Genomic DNA, 16296 nt, shown 5'->3' with positions numbered 1-16296 from the left:
GCTCCCGTGTCTCAGTGGGGTTCAGTAATGTCAGCTGATCCCCTGCTGTGTGGATGGCAGTCTCTCCTGCTGTCACCTCATTCAAAATACAGTAGGCCTCTGCCTACACCGTCCTATTTCCTGGGCTTCAACACAGCCAGTTGTAGTTCGGAAGTGCCGTCCACACGGAAAGAGATACTTGCTCCCGTGTCTCAGTGGGGTTCAGTAACGTCAGCTGATCCCCTGCTGTGTGGATGGCAGTCTCTCCTGCTGTAAACTCATTCAAAATACAGTAGGCCTCTGCCTACACCCTCCTATTTCCTGGGCTTCAACACAGCCAGTTGTAGTTCGGAAGTGCCGTCCACACGGAAAGAGATACTTGCTCCCGTGTCTCAGTGGGGTTCAGTAATGTCAGCTGATCCCCTGCTGTGTGGATGGCAGTCTCTCCTGCTGTCACCTCATTCAAAATACAGTAGGCCTCTGCCTACACCGTCCTATTTCCTGGGCTTCAACACAGCCAGTTGTAGTTCGGAAGTGCCGTCCACACGGAAAGAGATACTTGCTCCCGTGTCTCAGTGGGGTTCAGTAATGTCAGCTGATCCCCTGCTGTGTGGATGGCAGTCTCTTCTGCTGTCACCTCATTCAAAATACAGTAGGCCTCTGCCTACACCCTCCTATTTCCTGGGCTTCAACACAGCCAGTTGTAGTTCGGAAGTGCCGTCCACACGGAAAGAGATACTTGCTCCCGTGTCTCAGTGGGGTTCAGTAACGTCAGCTGATCCCCTGCTGTGTGGATGGCAGTCTCTCCTGCTGTAACCTCATTCGAAATACAGTAGGCCTCTGCCTACACCCTCCTATTTCCTGGGCTTCAACACAGCCAGTTGTAGTTCGGAAGTGCCGTCCACACGGAAAGAGATACTTGCTCCCGTGTCTCAGTGGGGTTCAGTAATGTCAGCTGATCCCCTGCTGTGTGGATGGCAGTCTCTCCTGCTGTCACCTCATTCAAAATACAGTAAGCCTCTGCCTACACCGTCCTATTTCCTGGGCTTCAACACAGCCAGTTGTAGTTCGGAAGTGCCGTCCACACGGAAAGAGATACTTGCTCCCGTGTCTCAGTGGGGTTCAGTAACGTCAGCTGATCCCCTGCTGTGTGGATGGCAGTCTCTCCTGCTGTAACCTCATTCGAAATACAGTAGGCCTCTGCCTACACCCTCCTATTTCCTGGGCTTCAACACAGCCAGTTGTAGTTCGGAAGTGCCGTCCACACGGAAAGAGATACTTGCTCCCGTGTCTCAGTGGGGTTCAGTAACGTCAGCTGATCCCCTGCTGTGTGGATGGCAGTCTCTCCTGCTGTAACCTCATTCAAAATACAGTAGGCCTCTGCCTACACCCTCCTATTTCCTGGGCTTCAACACAGCCAGTTGTAGTTCGGAAGTGCCGTCCACACGGAAAGAGATACTTGCTCCCGTGTCTCAGTGGGGTTCAGTAATGTCAGCTGATCCCCTGCTGTGTGGATGGCAGTCTCTCCTGCTGTCACCTCATTCAAAATACAGTAGGCCTCTGCCTACACCCTCCTATTTCCTGGGCTTCAACACAGCCAGTTGTAGTTCGGAAGTGCCATCCACACGGAAAGAGATACTTGCTCCCGTGTCTCAGTGGGGTTCAGTAATGTCAGCTGATCCCCTGCTGTGTGGATGGCAGTCTCTCCTGCTGTCACCTCATTCAAAATACAGTAGGCCTCTGCCTACACCCTCCTATTTCCTGGGCTTCAACACAGCCAGTTGTAGTTCGGAATTGCCGTCCACACGGAAAGAGATACTTGCTCCCGTGTCTCAGTGGGGTTCAGTAATGTCAGCTGATCCCCTGCTGTGTGGATGGCAAAGTCTCCTGCTGCCTACACAGTCGTACCACTACTGATTTTTAACCGTGCTCCAATTAGGCCTGTGGCTCCACTGTCTCTCGTATTTCCCCTGTCCTCCAACCCTGCCAGTTACAGCTCCGAAGTGGCGTCTGCACAATCCACACTTGTTCCTGTGTTACAGGTGTTCAGTCCGGTCAGTTAATCCCCTGATGTGTGTCCGGCAATGTCGCCTGCTCTGTCCACATTCCCAAGTTATGGGAATGTGGACAGAGCAGGCGACATTGCCGGACACACATCAGGGGATTAACTGACCGGACTGAACACCTGTAACACAGGAACAAGTGTGGATTGTGCAGACGCCACTTCGGAGCTGTAACTGGCGGGGTTGGAGGACAGGGGAAATACGAAAATCAGTGAAGCCACAGGCCTAAGTGGAGCTTGGTTCAAATTAGTAGTCTACAACCGATCTTAAAATTTCTTCAATGCAGCCTCAGCCTGCTCCGTGCTTGTCCCTGGGCTTCAACACAGCCAGTTGTTGCTCGGAAGTGCCGTCTTCACAGAGTAAAACACTAGCTCCTGTGTTTGTGGGGTTCAGTAACGTCAGCTGTTCCCCTGCTGTTTTGATGGCAATCTGTCCTGCTGCCTCCCAGTTGACAGCACATCAGGCCTCAGCCTGCTAAGTGCTTGTCCTGGGCTCCAACATTGCCAGTTGCTGCTCATAACTGACTTTGGCACGGGTACTCCCTCCTGCCCAGCTTGGTTCCAGCCCTGCCTGCTGTTTCCGGGAAGTGTCAATGTCAGTTAGCCACCCCAAGTTGCCATGTCGTGTTGCGGTTGGGTTAGCCGAGGCTAGGGTGCCAGCAGTTTAGGTGCTTCCTATGTGGACTGCGGGTTCTGGTAAGAAAGGCTTGTTCCATAGTGCCAGTAGGACAAGCACCCCCTGTAGGACTGTGTGATTCGGTAACTGCGGCCAGCTTGCGGCATGCCAACTTTGCTTTTCAGGGGTAACTTCTGATACCCCTCCGGGTTCCAGCACCGTCAGCTGGTTCTCGTCAGAGCCTTTGGCCTAGGTGCCTCCATCTCGGTATCCGAGTTCCAGCAACGTCTGCTGGTTCTTGGTAGTGCTTTGTAGCACAGGTACCTCCTGCTTAGTAACCAGGTTCCAGCACCGTCAGCTGGTCCTCGGTAGTGCCATTGGCTCTTGTTCCTTCTGCTGCCCCTCCGGGTGCCAGTACCGTCAGCTGGTTCAAGAGGACAAAGAACAGGAAGACAACCACCAAGATGCAGAACAACAAGAGAGAGAAGACAAAGAAGCATAAAAAAAACAAAGCAGAAGAACATTAAGCATAAGACTAATACTCTGAGCAAATGATATTATCTTATTTATAAGCAGAAGAAGACTAAGCAGTGTATGGGGGTGAGTCCGTTCCTCCTCGTGGTGCCCCTGGAAAAGGCCTGCTGCTGCAGGCCAAACTGAACGCGGACAAATCCTGTTGTAAATCTTTTGTGACAGGCAGAACGGAAGGTGTAAACTTCTAACTTTTCTAGATAACAACTACAGGAATGCCTGACACAAACAAGAATATGATGAAGAAGAATAGGAAGAAGATGAAGAAGCTGAATATGTAGAATAATAATTGTTGAATAAGAAGAATATGAAGAATGTAAGAAAAGGAAGAAGAAGAAGAAGAAGAAGAAGAATGTAAAAAAAGGAAGTAGAAGAATTTAAAAAAGGAAGAAGAAGAAGAATGTAAAAAAAGGAAGAAGAAGAAGAATGTAAAAAAAGGAAGTAGAAGAATGTAAAAAAAGGAAGAAGAAGAAGAAGAATGTAAAAAAAGGAATAATAATAATAAGAAGAAGGTAAAAAAAGGAAGAAGAATAAGAAAGAAGAAGAAAGAAGAAAGAAGAAGAAGACATACATGTCTGGCAAAATATAAATGAGGCTAACATAGTCAATATCTTTGTAACTCCTAACATCTTTAAAAAAAAAGTTTAATTCCTGCTATTCCATTTGATTGGGCTAAACCTCTATGGCTTTAATGTCTCCTCCACCTCCCACAATACATTCTACATTATTCTTAGTTGTTTTTCTTCATGTAGAATTAACCTACAAGGAAAGAAAGGGTTTTTTTTAATTCCGATATTTTGGCCCCATTGACTTGCATTGGTTCCCGGTATCGGAATCGGCGATACCGATACTTTTTTTTAAGATCGGCCGATCCATTCCGATCCGATATTTTCAAGTATCGGCTGGTATCGCTCAACTCTAGTTGTAAGTGGAAATCGCTAACAGCAGAAGCAGTTTTTTGTATCTTCTTCCCTGCCTAACGCTCTCCCTACAGAATCAGCAACAGCAGCAGCTCTCCCTATGCTAAGATCGGCATAAGTAAGATGGCGGTCGGCGTTCACGCCCTTTTATAGCCCCTGTGACGCCACACAAAGCCAGCCAATCACTTGCATGCCCTTCTCAAAGATGGTGGTGACCGATGCCTATGTCATCGCGTTGCCCACATCGTGCGTCCTCCATCATTGGCTGAAAAAGGGCGCTGGAAGCATCTTTTGAAACGCGACTTTGGCACTCTGGACGCCGACCTCGTGGCCGACCACACGCTATGGTCGGGTTTCGTTTCATGAAACCCGACTTCAGCGAAAGTCGCCGACTTTTGAATATGACCGACCCATTTCGCTCAACTCTACTCATCACTCATCTTTCTGACCATCCCAATTTCTCCCTTCCTGTTGTCTGGTCCTCCACACCTCTGTTTCATATTATAACTAGTGTTGAGCATTCCGATACCGCAAGTATCGGGTATCGGCCGATACTTGCTGTATCGGAATTCCGATACCGACTTCCGATATTTTTTCAATATCGGAATTCGGCATCGGAATCGGAAGTTCAGTTGATTGACGGCCTGACGTCATCATGATGCGCGGTGTGTGCGCATCATGATGCGCCGTCATTTCGGGCCTTCCGGGGGTCTCTGCCGGCCTGCCGGGGGGCTGTGCCGGCCTGCCGGGGGGCTGTGTGGACTGCCCGGGGTCTGTACCGGCCTGCCGGGGGGCTGTGCCGGCCTGCCGGTGGTCTGTGCACCCTGTGGGGGTCTGTACCGGCCTGCCGGGGGGCTGTGCCGGCCTGCCGGGGGGCTGTGCTGATGTCCGGGGGTCTGTGCAAGCATCGTCCGATGGGACTACAAGTCCCATCGGGCGATGCCTGCTACCATGACAGTGATTGACACATTAGCCAATGATGGGACAGTAGTAGTCCCATCATCCGGCTAATGTGTTAAATGTTAAAAAAAAAAAAAAAAAAAAAAAAAAAATACTACATACATACTACATGCATGCTACATACATACTACATGCATGCTACATACATACTACATATATACTACATACATACTACATACATGCTACATACATACTGCATGCTACATACATACTACATACATACTACATGCATGCTACATACATACTACATATATACTACATACATACTACATACATGCTACATACATACTGCATGCTACATACATACTACATACATACTACATACATACTACATGCATGCTACATACATACTACATATATACTACATGCATGCTACATACATACTACATGCTACATACATACTACATATATACTACATACATACTACATACATGCTACATACATACTGCATGCTACATACATACTACATACATACTACATACATACTACATGCATGCTACATACATACTACATGCATGCTACATACATACTACATGCATGCTACATACATACTACATGCATGCTACATGCATGCTACATACATACTACATGCTACATACATACCACATATATACTACATACATACAATACATTCATACAATACATACATAGACATACAGTACATATAACATAGAGTAACATACTTACCAATACTTGTCACATTGTTCCCCGAAGCCATTGTCTTTTCCGGGATAAATATTAACATAACAAACCACAAAAATACTCACCCACGATCCGAAGCAGTCCACGAGTGTGTCCCACGACGATCTTGGGTAGAGAACTGCAGCATCAGATGATGCTGCCGTTCTCTACGGGCTGCAGGAATCCAATGACGGAAGGTAGGTATCCTTCCGCACTGTATTCCTCCGCCACTTAAAAAAAAAAAGTCCCTAGTCTCACTTTATGCCATTGCTGTGTGGGAATTTCTGGAGCTAGCTGGGCTATTTCAATCCCTCACAGCCTGCTGACCAGTGTTAGTGATAGCTCAAGCTTGCAGTTTAGAGCCGCTGACCCTTGTACCCTGGTGATCCTCCTGCCTTTGACTGATATTCACGTGTATGACCCGGACTGATTTCTGACCCCGTCTCTTGGTATTCGTCTCTGCTGTTACGTTCCCTCTCTGGCATCTGACTCCCTGGCTTGTACCCCGACCACGTATTTCGTCTCACGTTTTGGACCCCGTGCTCATGTTCTGGCTTTCTGACTCTCGGCTTGGTATTTTGACTACGTGTGTTGCTGCTCCTTCTGGTACGTCTGCTCCTGCTAGTTTCTGACTCGGTTCGTCTGACTATTCTCTCTCGTTACCTGTGGCACCTGTGCTGTTACTCAGGGTTGCTGCTCTTAGTGTGGACCTCTCTTCCCTCACCAGCTCCCCCTGGTGGAGGTTTCACTACATTATCACTAACCCCACATTTAAACGGGATTTTGCATTTTTTTTCTTTGGCCATGGATCTGCTGCATAACTTGGCAGATCAAGTGTCCAGTTTGATGCAGATGGCGCAGGACTTTTCTGTGAATCATCAGTCCCTTGTCATGTCTCAGACCCACTTACAGAGAGAACTGACTGAGACTAGTAAAACCATGCAGGGAAACACCTCTCATATTGTTTGTCCGCCAGTTGACTCTGTAGATGTTATTTTGCACTCTCCTGAACCCTCAGTTAAACTTCCTGACACATTTTCTGGCGAAAAAGATACATTTCATATATTCAAGGAGAGTTGTAAATTATGGTTTTCTCTTAGACCCCGATCGTCTGGGGATGAGACTCAGCGGGTGGGGATTGTTATCTCTGTACTTAGGGAGGGTCCCCAATCCTGGGCTTTTTCGTTGCCCTCTACTGCCCCTGAACGGATGTCGGTAGATAGGTTCTTTGAGGCCCTAGGACTTATCTATGATGAACCGGACAGTGTTAGTGTGGCAGAGGACACTATTTTGGGTCTGGGGCAAGGGAAGCACTCAGCCGAATGGTACAGCTCCGAATTCCGTCGATGGTCCACTGAGGTGTCCTGGGACGACTCTGCACTGAGATGTCTGTTCAGGAAGGGACTGTCGGATTGCTTGAAGGACGCTCTGGCTCTCCATCCACCTCCCAGTTCATTGGAGGAGGCTATGTGTCAGGCTATCCGTATGGATCGGAGACTGCGGGAAAGAGGTGTTACTCAGCAAGGGGTTCCGCTTTTCCCTGCTAACCCTGATGTTTTGCTTCCATCTGAACCTATGGAGGTGGGAGCCACCAACCCCCAGGAGAAAGAGAGGAGACGGCGACGTGATGGAAAATTGTGTTTTTACTTCGGAGATCCTGGACATTGGAAAAAAGACTGCCCCTCCTGTCCTCCGACTAACAAGCGGCTGAGTCTGGGCGATAATCGTGGAGGTCACCCAGACTCTCAGGCACCTTTTTCTTCCTTTTCAAGAGTACTGCTAAAGGTGGAACTTGGTGTTGAGAACGGCTTTTTCCATACTTCGGCTCTTGTAGACTGTGGGTCAACCCTGGTGGCTCGCTGTAGATTAGGGACAGTTAGGTTGGGGACTCCCTTCAAAATTGTGGCTATTGATTCTACACCTCTCACTAAGGATGGTCTCCATTTCAGTTCTAAAGAATTTACCCTCAGGGTGGGGGCCCTACACCAAGAGCGCATGTCATGCTTTGTTTTGGATAACCTCCCTGCTGGCCTGGTGTTAGGGTTTCCCTGGTTGCAACGGCATAACCCAGTTATTGACTGGGGGTCCCAGGATATTGTTAAATGGGGACCTGGGTGTTCTGAAAATTGTCTTGCTACTGTGTCTATGTCATCCGTCAACCTGGAGGGTATTCCGGAGTACCTAAAGGGTTTTAAGGATGTGTTCTCCGAAAAGGAGGCTGAGGTTCTACCACCACACCTTCGATTGTGCCGTGGAACTTGTTCCCGGTGCCAAATTGCCCAAAGCCCGGCTGTACAATCTCTCCGGCCCTGAGCGGGCTGCTATGAAGGAGTATATCTCAGAGAGCCTCCGTAAAGGGCATATACGGCCATCGGTCTCTCCCGTGGCAGCGGGGTTCTTTTTTGTAAAAAAGAAGGATGGTGGTTTACGCCCATGCCTCGATTTTTGAGAACTGAATAAAATAACCATAAGAAATGCTTACCCTCTCCCACTGATACCTGATTTGTACAATCAATTGTCGGGGGCCAGGTGGTTCTCTAAGTTGGACCTCAGGGGAGCATACAATCTCATCCGTATGCGGGAGGGGGATGAATGGAAAACTGCGTTTCTCACCTCTGAGGGTTTGTTTGAAAATTTGGTTATGCCCTTCGGTTTGACTACCGCACCAGCGGTATTCCAGAATTTCATTAACCATGTTTTTTCTGATCTTATTGGACGTTTTGTAGTTGTTTATCTTGACGATATACTTATATATTCTTCTGATAGACAAAGTCATATGGGTCATCTTCATGTGGTTCTCCAGAGGCTCAGGGAGAACTCACTCTTTGCCAAATTGGAGAAGTGTTCATTTTTTACTCAAGAAGTGTCCTTTCTAGGGGTCATCCTGTCCGCTGAGGGGTTTCGTATGGACCCTAGGAAGGTACAGGCCATTATGGATTGGGTGCAACCCAGAGATCTCAAGGGTCTTCAGCGATTTCTGGGTTTTGCCAATTATTACAGAAAATTCATCAAGGGGTTCTCTCAAGTGGTCAAACCCCTCACTGATCTCACCCAAAAGGGAGCGGATCTTAAAAACTGGTCAGCTCCAGCTGTGGCGGCATTTTCTTTGTTAAAAGAACGTTTCATGACTGCTCCGGTACTGGTGCAACCTGACTTGTCTAAACCATTCATCGTAGAAGTGGATGCCTCTGAGGTGGGAGTGGGGGCTGTGTTGTCCCAGGGGCCCACCACATTAACAAACTTAAGACCCTGTGCCTTCTTTTCTAAAAAATTTTCCTCTGCTGAAAGGAATTATGATGTGGGTAACCGAGAGTTGTTGGCCATTAAATTGGCTTTTGAAGAATGGAGGCATTTTTTGGAGGGGGCTGTCCATCGTATCACCGTCATTACAGATCACAAGAATCTGTCTTACATCGAATCCGCCAAATGTCTGACTCCGAGACAGGCAAGGTGGTCACTTTTTTTTTCCCGATTTCAGTTTTCCATCACTTTCAGACCAGGTTCCAAGAATGTGAAGGCGGATGCCTTGTCTCGCAGCCTAGATCCGGTATCGCCTCCGGAGCCTCCTTCCTCCATTCTTCAGCGTGGGGTGGTGGTGGCTTTGGTGTCCCAGAGATTGGAGCAGGAGATTCGTGAGGCCCAATCTCTTGCTCCCCCGTCCATACCTGAAAATAAGCTCTTTGTGCCTGTCCAGTATCGGTTAAGGGTGATTCGGGAGTTCCACGACTCAGCTCTGAGTGGGCATCCAGGAATCTCGGCCACTCATAAAGCCATCACTAGGCTGTTCTGGTGGCCCTCGTTGACTTCTGACGTCACTGGTTTTGTGTCCTCCTGTGAAACTTGTGCCCGCGCTAAAGCCTCCCACAACCGGCCGGCCGGGGAATTGGTGCCACTGCCAATTCCGGATAGACCGTGGACTCACCTGTCCATGGATTTTATCACCGATCTCCCACCCTCTAATGGCAAAACTGTGATCTGGGTAGTTGTGGATAGGTTCAGTAAACAAGCACATTTTGTACCCTTAACGGGCCTTCCTAATGCTGAGACTCTATCTAAGCTATTCATTGAGCATGTGATTCGGTTGCATGGTGTGCCTGTCAGTGTGGTGTTTGATAGAGGGGTGCAATTTGTGTCAAAATTCTGGAGAGCTTTTTGTAAAAGGCAGGGCATCAGTCTGACCTTTTCATCGGCCTACCATCCCGAGACCAATGGTCAGACTGAAAGGACCAACCAGTATTTAGAGCAGATCCTGCAGTGTCTTGTCACATCCAGACAGGATGATTGGTGCTCTGTGATACCGATGGCGGAATTCGCCTTCAATAATCGTGTCAATCAGTCTACTGGTACTTCTCCTTTCTTCTGCAACTATGGGTTTCACCCTCATTTTGGTGAATTCTCCAGACTAGATTCGGAGTGTCCAGGGGCTGATTCAGCCTTTTTGCGGTTGGAGAAGGTTTGGAGGCAGGTTCAGAGAAACATTGGGGAGGCTCATAATAATAATAATAATAATAATTTTTATTTATATAGCGCCAACATATTCCGCAGCACTTTACAATTAAGCGGGGACATGTACAGACAATAAATTCAATACAAGTTAAGACAATTCAAACAGTGACATTAGGAGTGAGGTCCCTGCTCGCAAGCTTACAATCTACAAGGAAATGGGGGGACACAGTAGGTGAAAAATGCTTGTTAATTCAGGTCTGGCAATTATAATAGGGATTTTCATATAAAGCTGCATGATCCGGTCATCAGCCCGTGTGTTTAAGTGCAATAGACAAGTATCAAGTGCAGTTATCATGTGCATGAAGGGTGTGGAGACAGATGAATAGTAGGGTGCAGATTCAGAATAATATTTGGAAGGAGGGAACAGGGCAAAGTTAGCTTGCTGGGTAGTTGATGTGGTAGGCTTGTTTGAAGAGATGGGTTTTCAAAGCGCGCTTGAATAGGTCAGGGCTAGGTATCAGTCTGATCGCCTGGGGAAGTGCATTCCAGAGAGCTGGAGCAGCACGAGAGAAGTCTTGGAGGCGGAGGTGCGAGGTTCGGATTACGGGGGATGTTAGTCTTAGGTCATTTGTAGAACGGAGGGCACGTGTAGGGCGATAGACAGAGATGAGAGAGGAGATATAAGGCGGTGCAGAACAGTGGAGAGCTTTGTGGGTGAGAGAGATGAGTTTATACTGGACCCTGTAGCGAATAGGTAGCCAGTGTAATGACTGGCACAAGATGGAGGCATCGGTGAAGCGGCTGGACAGAAATATGACCCTGGCTGCCGCATTCAAGATGGATTGGAGAGGAGAAAGTTTGGTAAGAGGGAGACCGATCAGAAGAGAGTTGCAGTAGTCCAGGCGAGAATGAATAAGAGCGACAGTAAGAGTCTTAGCAGTTTCAAAGGTGAGAAAAGGTCGGATTCTGGAGATGTTTTTAAGATGCAGGTGACAAGAGCGACTGAGTGATCGGATGTACGGAGTAAAGGAAAGTTCAGTGTCGAATATGACCCCAAGACAGCGGGCATGCTGCTTGGGAGTTATGGTTGAACCCTCCAGGGTTATTTTGATGTTAGGTAGAGTGAGGTTAGTAGAGGGGAGAAACACAAGAAGTTCAGTTTTAGAGAGATTTAGTTTCAGATAGAGGGAGGACATGATGCTAGAGACAGCAGACAGACAATCCTTGGTATTTTGAATTAGGGTAGGGGTGATGTCAGGGGAAGAAGTGTATAATTGGGTGTCATCAGCATAGAGATGATACTGGAACCCAAATCTGCTGATTGTTTGTCCAATAGGGGCAGTGTATAAAGAGAAGAGGAGGGGGCCTAGGACTGAGCCCTGCGGGACCCCGATAGTAAGGGGACGAGAAGAGGAAGAGGAGCCGGAAAAAGATACAGTGAAGGAGCGGTCAGAGAGGTAGGAGGAGAACCAGGAGAGGGCCGTGTCCTTGAGGCCTATAGAGCGGAGCATAGTGAGGAGGAGCTGGTGATCCACAGTGTCAAATGCGGCAGAGAGATCCAGGAGAATCAGCAGGGAGCAATGACCTTTCGATTTAGCTGTTATTAAATCATTAGAGACTTTAGTGAGGGCAGTTTCAGTAGAGTGTAAAGAGCGGAAACCAGATTGTAAGGGGTCGAGAAGAGAGTTATCCGAGAGATAGCGGATTAGACGGGAGTGGACCAGGCGTTCCAGGAGTTTAGAGATGAAGGGAAGGTTAGAGACAGGTCTGTAGTTAGCAGTGCAGTTCTGGTCCAGCGATGGCTTTTTAAGTAAAGGGGTTATGATGGCATGTTTAAATGAGGAGGGAAATATACCTGAAGAAAGAGAGAGGTTAAATATTTTAGTCAGGTGAGTGGTGACCACTGGTGAGAGAGACTGCAGGAGCTGTGAAGGAATAGGGTCACTGTTGCAGGTTGTAGGCCGAGCAGAAGCGAGGAGCTTGGAAACTTCTTCTTCTGAAACAGGCTCAAAGATGTCTAGTGAGCTTGAGGTGCGGCAGGGAAGGGGATCCAGGCACTGAGGAGATAGGGCTGAGATATCCTGATGGATGTGGTTGATTTTTTCTAGGAAATAAGTGGCCAGATCCTCACCGCTGAGGTTGGTGATGGGGGCCTGTACTTTAGGTTTCAGGAGGGAGTTTAAGGTTTCAAATAGTCGTCTTGGGTTGTTGGATAGTGAGGTGATGAGGGTGGTGAAGTAGGATTGTTTGGCCAGATGAAGGGCAGAGTTATAGGTTTTGAGCATGAACTTATAGTGGATGAAGTCTTCTGCTAAGAGAGATTTTCTCCACTGCCGCTCTGCACACCTCGAGCAGCGCTGAAGAAAGCGTGTTTGCGTTGTGTGCCAGGGCTGCCGTTGTCTGTGTCGGGTCTTTCTGCGTATAGAAGGTGCTGCTTCATCTAGGGCATTCTTCAGTGTATTATTGAAGTGTGACAATGCTATGTCTGGACAGGAGAGGGTGGAGATGGGGGCTAAAGATGTGTGGAGATTGTCCCTAAGCTGTTGGGTATTAATGGTACGTGTATTCCGATAAGTGTGGTAAGTGGGGGTGTTCCGGGTGAGGAGACAATTCTTGACAGAGAAGGAAAGAAGGTTGTGGTCCGAGAGCGGGAGGGGTGAATTAGTAAAGTCGTGCAGCGAGCCGGGACGGGAGAAAACCAGGTCCAGAGTATTCCCGTCCTCATGTGTAGGAGAATTAGTAAACTGTGAGAGGCCGAATGAAGAAGTTAGAGAAAGAAGATGAGAGGCAGACTGGGAGAGCGGATCATTGATGGGGATGTTAAAGTCTCCCATGATGAGGGTGGGGATGTCACAGGATAGAAAGTGAGTAAGCCAGGTGGTGAAGTGGTCTAGAAACTGGCGGGAGGAGCCTGGAGGGCGATAAACGACCGCCACTCGTAAGGAGAAGGGCTTAAAGAGTCTGACGGCATGGACTTCAAAGGAAGGAAATGTAAGTGAGGGAACCGGGGGGATGACCTGGAAAGCACATTGTGATGAAAGGAGCAAACCAACACCTCCACCCTGTCTGTTCTCAGGTCTGGGGGTATGTGAAAATTTTAGCCCACCAAACGAGAGAGCGGCAGCAGCGGTGGTGTCTGAATGCTGGATCCAGGTTTCTGTAATAGCCAGAAGGTTAAGGGAATTAGAGAGAAAAAGATCGTGAATGTAAGTCAGTTTGTTACACACAGACCGTGCATTCCAGAGAGCACATTGGAAAGTGAGAGGAGAAGGCATGCACTGAATGTTAATAAGATTAGCAGGGTTTCTATATGCAGATGGAGGAGAGTAACGTATGCTGGTGGAGGGAGGCCCAGGGTTGGGGGAGATGTCACCTGCAACTATTAAAAGGAGAAAAAACAGAAAAAGCAGGTGGTGGGATGATTTGTATGAACGTTTTGAGTGCTGCATGGTAGTTTTGGATGGTTTGGTGTGGGTAAGAAATGTCAATAGAGCCTCAGAGTTATACATGGGAGAGGGGAAAAGGGAGGGGTGGATATGCAGAGAGTGCACAGAATGTGTAAAAGGGCAGGCGAGTTGTTAGAAAGCAGAGGTGAAGACAAAAAGCAGCAGGTTGATATGATCAATGCAAATGTAGTACGACTGACCAAGAAGCATGCGTGCATGAAAAACTTATGCACCTTACCTGTCTCCTGCCCAACTGCATTGTCTAACTGCAAAACACTTGATCCCGTTGCACTTAATATCTGTTGCACGCGTGAGCCCGCACGCGTGCAATCCCAACCAGAGCTAAATATACACTCACTGGCCACTTTATTAGGTACACCATGCTAGTAAGGGGTTGGACCCCCTTTTGCCTTCAGAACTGCCTCAATTCTTCGTGGCAGAGATTCAACAAGGTGCTGGAAGCCTTCCTCAGAGATTTTGGACCATATTGACATGATGGCATCACACAGTTGGCGCAGATTTGTCGGCTGCACATCCCTGATGCGAATCTCCCGTTCCACCACATCCCAAAGATGCTCTATTGGATTGAGATCTGGTGACTGAGGAGGCCATTTGAGTACAGTAAACTCATTGTCATGTTCAAGAAACCAGTCTGAGATGATTCGAGCTTTATGACATGGCGCATTATCCTGCTGAAAGTAGCCATCAGATGTTGGGTACATTGTGGTCATAAAGGGATGGACATGGTCAGCAACAATACTCAGGTAGGCTGTGGCGTTGCAACGATGCTCAATTGGTACCAAGGGGCCCAAAGAGTGCCCAGAAAAAATTCCCCACACCATGACACCACCACCACCAGCCTGAACCGTTGATACAAGGCAGGATGGATCCATGCTTTCATGTTGTTTATGCCAAATTCTGACCCTACCATCCGAATGTCGCAGCAGAAATCGAGACTCATCAGACCAGGCAACGTTTTTCCAATCTTCTACTGTCCAATTTCGATGAGCTTGTGCAAATTGTAGCCTCAGTTTCCTGTTCTTAGCTGAGAGGAGTGGTACCCAGTGTGGTCTTCTGCTGCTGTAGCCCATCTGCCTCAAAGTTCGACGCACTGTGCGTTCAGAGATGCTCTTCTGCCTACCTTGGTTGTAACGGGTGGCAATTTGAGTCACTGTTGCCGTTCTATCAGCTCGAACCAGTCTGCCCATTCTCCTCTGACCTCTGGCATCAACATGGCATTTCCGGCCACAGAACTGCCGCTCACTGGATTTTTTTTCTTTTTCGGACCATTCTCTGTAAACCCTAGAGATGGTTGTGCGTGAAAATCCCAGTAGATCAGCAGTTTCTGAAATTCTCAGACCAGCCCTTCTGGCACCAACAATCATGCCACGTTCAAAGGCACTCAAATCACCTTTCTTCCCCATACTGATGCTCGGTTTGAACTGCAGGAGATTGTCTTGACCATGTCTACATGCCTAAATGCACTGAGTTGCCGCCATGTGATTGGCTGATTAGAAATTAAGTCTTAACACACAGTTGGACAGGTGTACCTAATAAAGTGGCCAGTGAGTGTATATGAAATGAAATGTCTGCTAGCTTCAGCCACCAAAAGGCCACAATCAGTAATTAACCAATTAGCACAAGGCCAGAGCAGGCATTACTATGCAGGGTAAATAACTAACGCTGGACAAGGCCATCAAACAGAGAAAGGGAAAAAAAACCTTTCTACACTTCAAAGCAGAAACCAAATAGTTAAAAAAAAAATAAAGACCCACCACAGTAGTGATGGAATGAAATACCATAAAAATATCTGGCAATATATGATGCAGTTCACACTTGTCAGACAGCATACATGGATGATGGAATGAAATACCATAAAAATATCTGGCAATATATGATGCAGTTCACACTTGTCAGACAGCATACATGGATGATGGAATGAAATACCATAAAAATATCTGGCAATATATGATGCAGTTCACACTTGTCAGACAGCATACATGGATGATGGAATGAAATACCATAAAAATATCTGGCAATATATGATGCAGTTCACACTTGTCAGACAGCATACATGGATGATGGAATGAAATACCATAAAAATATCTGGCAATATATGATGCAGTTCACACTTGTCAGACAGCATACATGGATGATGGAATGAAATACCTGTGTGAAGAAGAGAAGAGAGGAACATCAGCTTCAATGCATTGTCTAACTGCAAAACACTTGATCCCGTTGCACTTAATATCTGTTGCACGCGTGAGCCCGCACGCGTGCTATCCCAACCAGAGCTAAATATATATGGCTCAGGGCAAATATAAGTTTTTCGCGGATAAACGACGCTCGGTGGGGCTGACTTATCAGGTGGGGGATAAGGTATGGTTATCCACCAAAAACATAAGGCTGAGAATTCCCTCTGCTAAGTTGGGTCCCAAGTTTATTGGTCCGTATGAGATCCTAGAGGTGATTAATCCTGTGGTTTTTCGCCTGCGGTTGCCTCCGTCATTACGGATTCCTAATGTGTTCCATAAAGCGCTTCTGAAGCCGTCGGTGCCTTCCTCTGACGAGTCTCCCTCGCACCCGCCACCTGTTATGGTAGATGGGCAGACCGAGTACGAGGTGGAACAGGTGGTGGATTCTCGCATGCTCCGT

Source organism: Dendrobates tinctorius, unplaced genomic scaffold (assembly GCF_039654945.1).
Source record: "Dendrobates tinctorius isolate UK_male_01 unplaced genomic scaffold, ASM3965494v1 ptg000116l, whole genome shotgun sequence".
Taxonomy (NCBI): Eukaryota; Metazoa; Chordata; class Amphibia; order Anura; family Dendrobatidae; genus Dendrobates; species Dendrobates tinctorius.
The sequence above is the reverse complement of the archived record's forward strand: the minus strand, read 5'-3'. Positions refer to the sequence as shown.